The following is an 11,945-nucleotide window of genomic DNA, read 5'->3' on the forward strand; positions in this document are numbered from 1 at the left end:
CTAAGATCAGTTCTAGTACTATGTCGTGTCATCGTATGATCCAGAATCCACAAGTCTGGCATTCAATTATCTTTCTGCAAAAGACATTCGATCTTTATCTCACCTAAGGAAATTCTCGGATAATGTCCAAAAATTACGTGAAACTATACAGAAAAATTTATCATAAGACAATAAAAGCTGCCAAAGATATTTATTATAATAGAAGACTCGCCAATTCTCGTAATGTTTTAAAGAATCATGGACCTTTGTGAATGGTTTGAGAAATAAATTTTTTCATCGAGCATAATCTCTACTTCAACTAATAACCTCAATAATTACTTTGTGTATGTAGCCACAAATTTTCTAAATTCCATAACTCTTTCTCATGATCCGCTTTCATATCTTCCTGATGCTAATGTTAACTTACACAATTTCCTCTTTATGCCCGAAGTTTTAGCAGAGCTTCACAGTACAATTAATGACATCAAAAATAAATATTTATCTGGAACAACTGATGGACTTTCATTTAACATATTTTCGAGTCTGCCCGGTTGCACATTGAATCAACTTACCACTTTAATTAACGTTTCATTTCAAAATGCCATTTTTCCTAATTGCCTTAAAACGGCTATAAAAATCAAACATCGAATTACCGCCCAATTGTACTTTTTCCCACGTTATCTAAGATCATAGAAAGATTGGTGAGAAAGAGGCTTTTAGCATTTCTGTCTGTTGTTAAATGTTAATAAACAATAAGTATTATTAGATTGACTTTATTAATAATACATAAATGAAGCACAATAATACATGAATAAAAGTATGCACGTAACGCAGTATATAAAATGCACTTGAAAAAGTCTTTCGTTTAATTATAAATGAATGGACTGTAAAAAAAAACACTTTTGTATAAACAAAGCATGTCAGCAATCATTTCATCTGTTTGGCAGTACTCGTCATAATCGACACCGTATTTTTGAGAGAAGCCTCGAGCCACGAGGCGAGCCTTATATCTCTCCACTTCTCCTTTCACGTTGCGTTTTGTCTTAAACACCCATTTACAGCTGACGATGTTTTGTTCGCTAGGTCGCGGCACGATTTCCCATGTGCCATTTGATCGTAAAGACTCGATCTCTTCATCCATGGCTTTCTGCCAATCGTCTTTATCGGGCCTTGATAAGGCCTCGGTCACAGTTAGCGGGTCGGGCTGTTCTTTTACTAAATTAGCTCCTTCTTCTGCCGAAGTAAAATCTTCGTTGTCTGACCCATCTTCATTGCCGTGTGTTGATTCGCTTGAACTGCTGTCATTGTCTTGACTATTCTCGAGGTCTTCATCGCAGTTGCCGCATTTCGAGAATATAATCTCAAACTGTGTAGAATCGTCTTTCTTCAAAGTGTCACCAAAATGCACATCTCGACTTATCTTTATGCCATTTATCTTGATGTCGAGAAGGCGATAAGCTTTCGATTCTTCGGAGTAGCCGACGAAAATTAATTTCTCGGCTTTGTCATCTAACTTTTTTCGCTGCTGATCGTCGATGTGTCTGTAAGCTACGCAGCCAAAAATGTGTAGATGCTTTAAGTCTGGTTTGATGCCGTACCATAATTCAAATGGTGTTTTACCTGTCGCTCGCGTAGGCGATCTGTTTTGCAAATAACATGCAGTGTGAATTGCCTCACCCCAAAACTGTTTGCCTAGCTGAGCGTCCGAAAGCATACATCTTGTAGCGTCTGTCAAATACCTGTTTTTTCTTTCTGCGACGCCGTTTTGCGGCGGCGAATAGGGCGCGGTGTACTGAATGCGAATCCCCTCCTTTTGCAGATATCCGCGTAAATCATTATTTACGTATTCACGGCCTCGATCTGATCTGATCATCTTGACGGTCTTGTTGAACTGAATTTTCCCCATCTGCACAAACTGCTTGATGAATTTCGTAGCTTCATTCTTATGCTCTAAAAGATACAAGTGCGTGTATCTCGAAAAATCATCGATGATGGTTAAAACTTTTTACGACCGACCGTGAGCTCCGGCATTGAGCAGACGTCTGTGTGAATTAAATCGAGTGGAGCCTTTGTCTTGCTAAATGACTGTTTTGGAAATGCTAAGCGAGGCATCTTGCCCTTCAAACAGCACTCGCAGATTTCCCGCATACCGCAATCGACTACCTGGATGCCGGTAGCAAGACCCTTCGCTGCCATCTCCTTTATAGCATCTGGATTTCGATGCCCGAGACGTCGGTGCCAAACATGTTGGCAGCTTTCGGTGTGTCCTTCACTGATTTTTTCTTTTACGACTTGATTGGCCGTACAGGCCCTTTGCGCTGTCTTTATCTCGTAGAGATCTGAATTTGAGGGGGCGCGCGCGACTGCTTTCACCTTTCCATCTTTTACGATGCTGCAGCTATCCTTTTTAAAAATAATTTCGTAGCCGTCGTTGGTCATTTTCCGAACCGACAATAAATTTGTCCCCAAACCGGGAACGAGCAGCACGTCGTTTATTTGCAGTTGTGAAAATTTTTCGCCGTCGGCCGAACACTTTATGGCCCCAGACCCCTTGCCTTCGATTGCCGCTCTCGTCTCGTCTGCGAGGCAGACAAATCCCTTTTTACTGGGGTCTATCTTGTCGAAAAATTCTCGAGACTGCACCATGTGGCTCGTTGCGCCTGAGTCCACAATCCAGCTGCATTCTGTTGTCCTTGCGCCTAGACAAATCTCGCGACACGTGTAAGCAGTTCCTGTCTGTTCGCGCTCCTCGGAAACTTTATTGCCCTTTTCCTGCTTCGCTTTCCAGGCCTTATATTTATTGCAGTTTACCTTGATGTGCCCTTCCTTTTTGCAGAAGAAACAGCTTCTTTTGGATGTCTGGTTGCCGCTGCTATTTGCTTTATGCTCGGCCTTCATCGCTGTTTCTTTGCCTGAAATCTCCCTTACTTCTTGAGCCTCTTTGCGCCTCATGAATTCGTCGATTAATCGACTCTTCACGAATTCAGAGGTGAGGTCTGATTCGGGCCTACTCTCCAAAGCCGTAGTGAGAGTGTCGTAAGACTCCGGCAAACTCGATAAATAGAAACAAGCAATTACGTCGTCCTTCATTTCTACGCCTAGTGCAGCGAGCTTATCAAAATATTCTGACATTTTCGCAACGTGAGCTTCCATGTCTCCGCTCTCTTCGAGAGTCATGCGAACAACGCGCTTTAAAAGGTGTACCTTATTTGAAGTTGTATTCTTTTGGTGATGTGACTTCAATGCCTCCCATTGATCGTGCGCCGTTTTCTTCTCCTTGATGAATCGCAATTGGCTATCTTCAACTGTCAAGCCAATCACGACTTGAGCGTCTTGATCCTTCTTCTGCCAAGCGGTAACGGCTGTAGCAGTAGCTGCGGCAGCAGCAGCGATCGCGGCGGTGTCGGCTCCGGCTGCGGGGGGAACTGTAGTGGCCGCATCTTTATCTTGACGAACCACGTCCCACAAACCGTCTTTTATCAATAGCAACTTCACTTTGAATCTCCATGTGGAGTAATTGTCACTGTTCAATTTTTGCACGTTATACCTTACGCTTTCTGCCATCGTGCGAAAAATTCACTTTACTTTAGTTCACTTCAGTGTTTAACTTTAAATTGTCCTATACTGCGTTACTTAACTTTATGAGCACTTTTATTTATTTACTTTATTGTATTATTGGGCTGGGCCCATAACCTGTTGTTAAATGTTAATAAACAATAAGTATTATTAGATTGACTTTATTAATAATACATAAATGAAGCACAATAATACATGAATAAAAGTATGCACGTAACGCAGTATATAAAATGCACTTGAAAAAGTCTTTCGTTTAATTATAAATGAATGGACTGTAAAAAAAAAAACACTTTTGTATAAACACTGATAACTGGATGTGAACTGCTGAATGCGACTGGCTGTCGCGTGGGCTGGTGGCGGACTGACCGTGGTGGGTCATCCTTCGGGGCTCTTCAGACGGAAGGGGAAGAGCAATAAAATTTGGCTCTCTTGGTTTCCCGTCTACCTGGCATTTTCAATTCGCACAGGCACAATTATATTTAGTGTGCGCATCGTTGCTATACTCCAACACTGTCTAAATATAAAATTTCTTAATTTATTTAGTTATTTTCAAATTTGTTTTTCACGACCATTTTTTCAACAAATTGTAATAATTTTTTGACAATAAAAAATTTCCCTCTCTGAAAGTAATGATTTTGTCGTCATAGACGTCCGACCTCAGTTGATATGAGACAAATTGGACAGAGAGGTCAGAAAGCAGTGTCCTATTTCTAGTTCACATCTTTGGAATAGCCCGAAGAACGAATGCAATCAAACAGACAATTATTTGTCGAAATTGTCACAGGGAATACCAAAATTGTGCAACGAAATAATAAAAGCAAAAGGGGCAACATCGATTAATGAAAAATTTAAATACATAACAATTATGGACAATTATTTTTATTATTACTATATTCTTATCTATATAAATATCAAAATACCTTTCACCTTCTGTTCTCCTGATACTACTTTTTCGGAGATTTTGTCTCCGTGGGTAGGGATATGAGTAACATTGGTGTTGCCGTATATACAGGATGATTAGCAATAATATTTCAAAACATAATAGTAAAAGAATGACAGTATAATGTTGATGCTGAAGTTTGAAAATTTTTCAAAAATATCATGTGATCCTCGTCTACTATACACATATGATATGAATAAACGGAAATTAATTTCTTAAAAATCACTTACTAATTTCCATTTTCTATGGAAACTTTTCACTTTACACAACTCCATATTATTTTTAAATACGAAAAAGTACCGAATTATTTCACTAAAAACTTCCGCGTATGTCAAACGTTCAAAGAAAATCGCAATAAAGTTATTTTAAAACCGATTTTTGAAAATTCAAACGAAAATGTACATTCTGTTACCGCCGCCGCCGTGCATTCGTCGAATGCACATTTATACTAATAATACCTTAAAAGGTAATTAGACTTGAAATCAATCGTTGACCAATGAGTCATTTTTCAAACAAGTTTTGTAACTTGTTCTATCGATGCCAGTACTAGATTTTATTTGTAGAAATTTCAAAATAATATTCCAACAAAGACAAATCGAGATTATTTTTCCAAAATAAATAATTTTCGCATCATTTTTCTTTCAATAACTTACGAAAATATGGTGAAATTGTTCGAAAGATATTTATTGGGTCGACATGTATATTGGAAACTATCTGTAACAATTTTCGGAAAATTCATAAACGGGAATTTTCCGTGAAACTCATTTTCGTTGACTACCAATAAGCATAATACCAAATTTGTTTTTCGCTCTACCTCGTATTTGAAATTACATAATGTGTACTAGTTTTCATGAAGAATCACCAATTAACCTGAATAAATAATTTATATTGAACAATAATTATCACTGGATTTAAAAGAAAAGCCTTTTTACATAGCATTTAAAAAATTTTAACATAATGAATCTACATTCAAATTATTGATAAGAAAGTAGCTACTTACCATACCAATATACATTTACATTCTTTATTTGGGAAATTTAAGAACGTCCCATTTTGTATCAAACTTTATACTTTTTGTACTTCAATATCTTAGTTTTTTTCTTGATTTCATTGCGATTTACCATCGTGAAAATGAACGAGATTCGGGTAATCCAATCCAAATGGCGTTATTCTGTGATCCACTCTGAATAAATTTTGTATTGTAACCAATCGACCAAGTTCATCATATAACTCAAAGCTGGCCTCCAAATGTATTATTATAATAGGATTATTTATTTTTACAACCTATAATAACAAATAAGGGTCTTTATATTATAAATATAAAGTATTATAAATTCAAAGTTATGTAACCCAAGATGTTATAATTTATTCGACTTAAGTGAGTAAGTTATAAATGAAAATTATATCAATAAAATCAAATTTTCAAAATGGACTTCACAAAAAATATCTCAATTCCAAGTAAAAAATCACCCACCTGATCAAATTTTCGAATTTGCCTTCATGATTTTCAAGTTACACAAAATATAACAAGAAAATTACTTTTTCACTAAATTTGCGATTCTCAAATCAAAATCACTCCAAATTCTACAAAATCATTTTCACTAAAACGATATTTTAAAATTAAATTCTGTTCGCTTTCAAATATACAATTATACAAAAAATTCTTTTTTTGTTTCAAAACCTCATTTTATTATTCGTTTAAAACTAAAAGTTTTAAGATTTTTTGTTATTTAACATTATTTTATTTCTGAAATTACTTTAACCAATTATGATATACAGGGTTTTTCTCAACTATTTGTATTTTACAATATAATCCAAGATAAATACCAATCATTTATATGTTTCCTAGTAGTTTTGCAAAAAAATTCTGTTCTTACAAACACATTTCTTTGTAAAAACTTTGGAAAGTAGATCATATATATACAGGTTGAGTCTTCTGTATTTAATAATCAAAAAATTTCATTTTCGTAGCTATTTAAACAACAATTACGGTTACAATCTTAACATATATACAGGAAGTCCCAAAAATAGTTAAAGAAACATACTATAGATGTTATACAGAGTGTACCAATCTTACGACAACGTTCGGTATTTGAGTAATTTTGAGAGATATCAAAAAATGTTATTAAAATTTAATAATATAAAAATAACTATGATTAACAACTTGTATATTATAGTGAAATCAGTCTCCTATATACACGGTGGACGAAGAAAGATCCGGTCTTTAATTTTCTTTCTATTTTTAAATACCCTACACCCTGTATTTTATAACACAAATTAAATCTTCGTTAAACTAATAGATGTTACTAATAGATAATACAGTATGATACATTTGAATGCAGAAATAAAAAAGTTTCGAGTTTCCAATCACCCTGTATACAAAATAGAAAATAATTACAATTTAATCGACTACGAGGATTTTGTATTTTATTAAGAAAGTCAGTTAGGTAAATTTATTTTCCTTACGTACAATATATGCTACAGAGTGTTATTTTATTTATTAACGGTTAATTTTTAAAAATTTCATTTTTCGCTCGTTCATATTTTCAAAATATAGGGCTCAGTGACATCTAGTATGTTTCTGAACAAACTTTTTCGATATCGACCTATTGAATAAGAGATGACTCTATTGGATGTTCGAACTCCTTCCATCGTTCGAGGAGTATGTTCTTCGGTTTTGGATGTTCTATTTGTTTTTCTAATTAAAAAAATATATTTACAGATTGCGATACTACCTTGATCTGGATGAAAATAACAGACGCCATCTTCATTCAGTATTTTTGTTAGGGACAAAAAAGTTAAGGGTCGCGACGTTCGAAGTCAATATTGAAATAAGGTCAGTAAACGCTTCCGTACAGAGATGACGCCGCTATCGCTAAAAATCGATAGCAAAAATGTGTATGGAGTATCATCTACATATCTCGTATAAAATAATAAAAAAAACTTTTAATGTACACAGAAATATTCAATATCCGTTTACATTGCTTTATGATTTTCGCTATTGCTCATCAGATGACTCACTTGTCCGTTTTGGAAGTTTATAAAAATAAAACTATTTAAATGGAATATCTGATAATACTAAAAAAATATTAAAAATTTGAAATACAATGCCAATTAAAACAAACGAGATTCGAATACAAAGACAACAGACGAAAATTTGAAATGATCCATTCAATTTCAAGTTAAAAGCTAGAGATTTAATCAAAAAAATCAAATAATTTTTGTTTTTCAGAATTAGAAATGAATGTGGGGGTTAAATAAATACAATGAATATATGTACATTTCTTTTTATTATCTATAAACAATATTTAACTCCGGTTTAAAATTAGAAGAACGCTATAAAATTTAGAGTTAGTGCTATATATACAGAGTGTCATAAAAAACGACACATAGCAGAGTCGTATAGGGGAGCTCAAAATACGACCCTCAGGGTCAATTCATTTCTATACCAGTTTGCATCCCTGAGAAGTTATTAAATTCACATTTAATTGATAGGTCACCCCTAATCAATCCCTCTAGAGTGGTTCGTTCGCCCTCTACTCGCCGTTACTTGATTCCCTTAACAGTCTCATCGTGTGTACCAAATTTGCTATTTTTATGTGGGAAGGTTACAAAGAAAACATTTGTTTACAACTTCTCGGGGAAAAAATTGATATAGAGATGAATTATCCCCAATCGTGACAACCCCTATATGCCTCTGCTGAGTCGGTTTTTATGTGGGACACTCTATATAACATAAAACATGCCGCTTTTCTCCATTTGATCCTGTCATATGCCCCTTCTTCCCAAACTTTCTTATATCTTTCTTCACCTCTTCTATCCCCATTTCTTCTTTGTTCTTTCTTTATTCTCTTTACCTCTCTCTCGATATCTTTTTCGGTACTTTAAAATTATCCATTCGTGTGATATGATCATATAAATTAAACTTTCAGAATTATATGAAATTTGACCATTAAATAAAATCATAAAAATAAAATTTCTTATTCCCATAAAAATTAAATTCAGTAATGTGATTTGTATTTGTTCTAAAAGGATTATTGATTGAAACTTACCCAACATTTCATTCAGCAACAACCCCTAACAATTAATTAGTAAATTACCAGTCGTATATAAGACTATTGATAACTTCTCGAACTCCTATATTACCTCCAATTCTGGAAACTTTTTATCGAGTGTTGGATGGTTGTTTAAGTAATGTTTTCCCCTTGAAAAATAAAATAACACCCTCCAACTTCAGGAGTCTCGTTGGAAAAGGATAAAGATACCAAACTAATATTTTTACAACATCCCAGAGGTGCTGCTCTATTGGATCCAATTTAAGGCTGCACTCTAACAAATGCATGTTGATTTCATTCGAGTAAAATCAATAACAGTCCATCGTAAGTAAGCAATGCAAGAAGGTGTAACTCCCATAAATCGCACAATCGGCATCTTCCATTTCGAAATTTTGTTTTCAGTTTGATACTAAATGAATCAGAAAATGTAATCCATACTCACATTCCACCATGCTTTATCTCCTGATAATTTAAGAGTTTTCGGTTGATTAATCGGTTCTCTAATAAATCACTTTCAAAAACAATTCGGTTCGTTTTCTATGATATGTTCCAATTTTCCTAAATTTTCTAACCGTTGGAATAATTTTCGAATTATTAACACACTTACTTTCATTTATGTAAAACTACTAATAAGATGCTACAGTTTTGGAACTTTTATTCTATATTAAAATGATATCCCAACTAACATAAATGTCATTCGGTTTAGTGTATTCATTTTTAATAGTTTTTTTATATTTTCAACAAAACAAACATCAAGATATTGAAAAGTGATGAAATTGACCCTTTCCATCCATATCTTTGATGACACTTTCATATGGGAACGTTGGCTGCTTTTACATTGTAGGCATCAGGTACTCTTCAAATCTGAAATTGATAAAGACAAAAATTTAAACAGGCAGATATATGATCAACTTTTAAGAGTTCAAAACCATTCATGATAGCAGTTGAAATATAATAAAACTGCATAAGAAATTTATTAATAAAAAAGCAAATCTAGAATACATCTTTGATTTAAGCATTTTCGAAAAAAAAAATATAATGAATCTAATTCTGTTTTCAATTGTACCACATACATGGAGATTTATTATTCTAACTGTCATAAAACAATTGCCAAATATATCAATATACAAAAAGAATTCAAGAGTTCAATGCAACATCGAATAAATTAGAAAAGTAATATATTGATGAAATTTGAGACATTCAGATACATACTCACCTTTTTTCAATTTAAGAGTTGTCTGCTCAAGTTTCATATTTGTTTTCAAATGGATTGCGATTCAAGATGGATCCAGCAGAGACTTCTCAGACTTCATGTTCATCGATGGTAACATTGATGTGTCTTCCATAACTTGACGATAACTTTAATTTGCCTGAAACAGTTGCTCTAGGTCCTTTAGATGTGCTGTTCCAGAATAAATTTTAACCTGCAGAATGATCGTTATCCTAATTTTAATTTAATTAAATAATTTATATAATACCTGGTAAATTTATTGTTTAACTTACAACTGCCCCGTCAACGTCTTTTATTATACATTCTATTAAATAATAATGACAAATTTGTAGATACGTTTTGAGTGCAAATCTTTCCCATATAAAAAATATCGTGTTAGTCTGATTTTCAGCATTGCTTTTCCTTCCTGTTAAAATATCATGAAAATATAATCAACTTATGTTTACATAGATATAAAAAATATGATTTACATGTACTACTCCGAATTTAGTGTTATAGATGAATAATACAAGAATTAAAATTATAGTTATAAGTAATAAATACAACACAGTTATTGTTATAGCCTTGTAACAACCCCTAATTCCAAAAATGAACCTAACCTTAATTTAATCTTGTTCTATTCAAAAATTAAACATATTTATTGAAGATAGCTCCAAAATATTGAATTCTTACCTGCTGTTATAGGCATTTTAGTTGTTAGTTCCAAAAGAATACATAATTAAATGATGCTTCAGTATAATTATCCCACAAACAAAGAATAATAACAAAATAATACTATATATTAAATTGAAAATTGAACATAAAGAAGCACTACATAATTGATCAAAACTAATAAATTTTTACTTACGGAAGACAATAATTTCACATTAGGATCACAAAAACTGTGAGATATGAAAAAATATTTGAATTTGCTCACTAACTAACAGACGCCCTCCTGTGTCGTGTCAGGAGAACAATGAAGAGAAAGACGGCGGAAGAGGAAACTTCGTTGAAGTATATTGATTTCCGCCCACTAGACGGCGTCAATGTTGATTACAAAATGTACTAGGATGAACAAAAAAGGCTTCTGTTGCTATACGGCTTATTATTACTTATCACAATAGTGCTTTTTGAAATTTCTTTTTCAATTTAACCCATATATAATAATTTATACTATATACAACATATACAATAACTATACACGACATGTCGAACTGGTTGCAGAATCATCTAAATAATTATATTTTACTTAGATGGATATTAAGTGATTTTATACTGATTATTACTATTAAACGTAAATAAAAAAGATATATATACATATATATGTTGTTATTTGTTACACAGCAGTGTTGATTAAAATCAATCTAGGTCTTTATATACATTTTATTTACATTATCATATATATACATCATCTATCACTTATATCTTATAAAACCAACCATGTGCTAAAAACCCGGTAAAACCATATATTCACTTAACCCTACTTTTCTCAATAATAATTAACTACAAAAACAAAACTATGTACATAGAAAAACTACTATTTCTACAAATCAAGCGCCATCTCTATAAGAAAGCATTAACTTAAAATAACTCCTAAAGATTTCTATTATAACAATATATATAGCAATAATTGTTTACATTATTACGTTAGGAAGAATCGAACAATACCTAAATAACTAACCTGATAAGCTTGGAATAAAATGTCTTTGAAACATAGAGATATTACCATAGAGTAGGCATGCCTACAAGTGAGAGCGTCCGCGAATGAAAAGAGGAAGAGAATCATTTATGTATTTCTATCTCTTTCTTTTGTTGCGTACTGCGCATGCGTGTCTCTGATTCAACGGGCAACGGTAAAGTACGTACACGAAATCTAATCAACGCGCATGCGCCATTAGACAGAGACAGCAATACATAAATTATTCTCTCTCTCTTTCTATCGGCCAGACGCTCCCACTTGTATGGGCGCTTATAGCATGCCTACTCTATCTGTAATATCTCTATGCTTTGAAATGCTTGGATTCACCCTTAAGAGCAGGCAATTGATTTTACGAACATCGCAGTGTAGAAGTGGTTGCCGAGTTACATGAACATCTAAATAATTATAATGTTTCAAACATTTCCCACATTAAAGTCGGTTTTATACAGAAGGATCTATTTGATTAATTTCAGCTACTGAGGAATT

The 11,945-nt window shown here is 33.4% G+C and overlaps 1 long non-coding RNA gene across 2 annotated transcripts; it reads right to left on the reverse strand.

The window, feature by feature from the left end:
• Positions 1 to 8,320: 8,320 nt before the first annotated feature.
• LOC130446786 (uncharacterized) lies at positions 8,321 to 10,709 on the reverse strand. Of its 2 annotated transcripts, none has more exons than XR_008910183.1 (3): positions 10,629 to 10,709; positions 9,767 to 10,187; positions 8,321 to 9,414 (listed from the first exon to the last, which is right to left on the reverse strand). It is a non-coding gene; the product is annotated as an uncharacterized LOC130446786 (long non-coding RNA). The 2 variants fall into 2 exon arrangements; XR_008910184.1 differs by lacking the exon at positions 10,629 to 10,709 and having other exon boundaries at positions 9,203 to 9,414; positions 9,767 to 9,974; positions 10,029 to 10,327.
• Positions 10,710 to 11,945: the final 1,236 nt, after the last annotated feature.

Source organism: Diorhabda sublineata, chromosome 7 (assembly GCF_026230105.1).
Source record: "Diorhabda sublineata isolate icDioSubl1.1 chromosome 7, icDioSubl1.1, whole genome shotgun sequence".
Lineage (NCBI taxonomy): Eukaryota > Metazoa > Arthropoda > Insecta > Coleoptera > Chrysomelidae > Diorhabda > Diorhabda sublineata.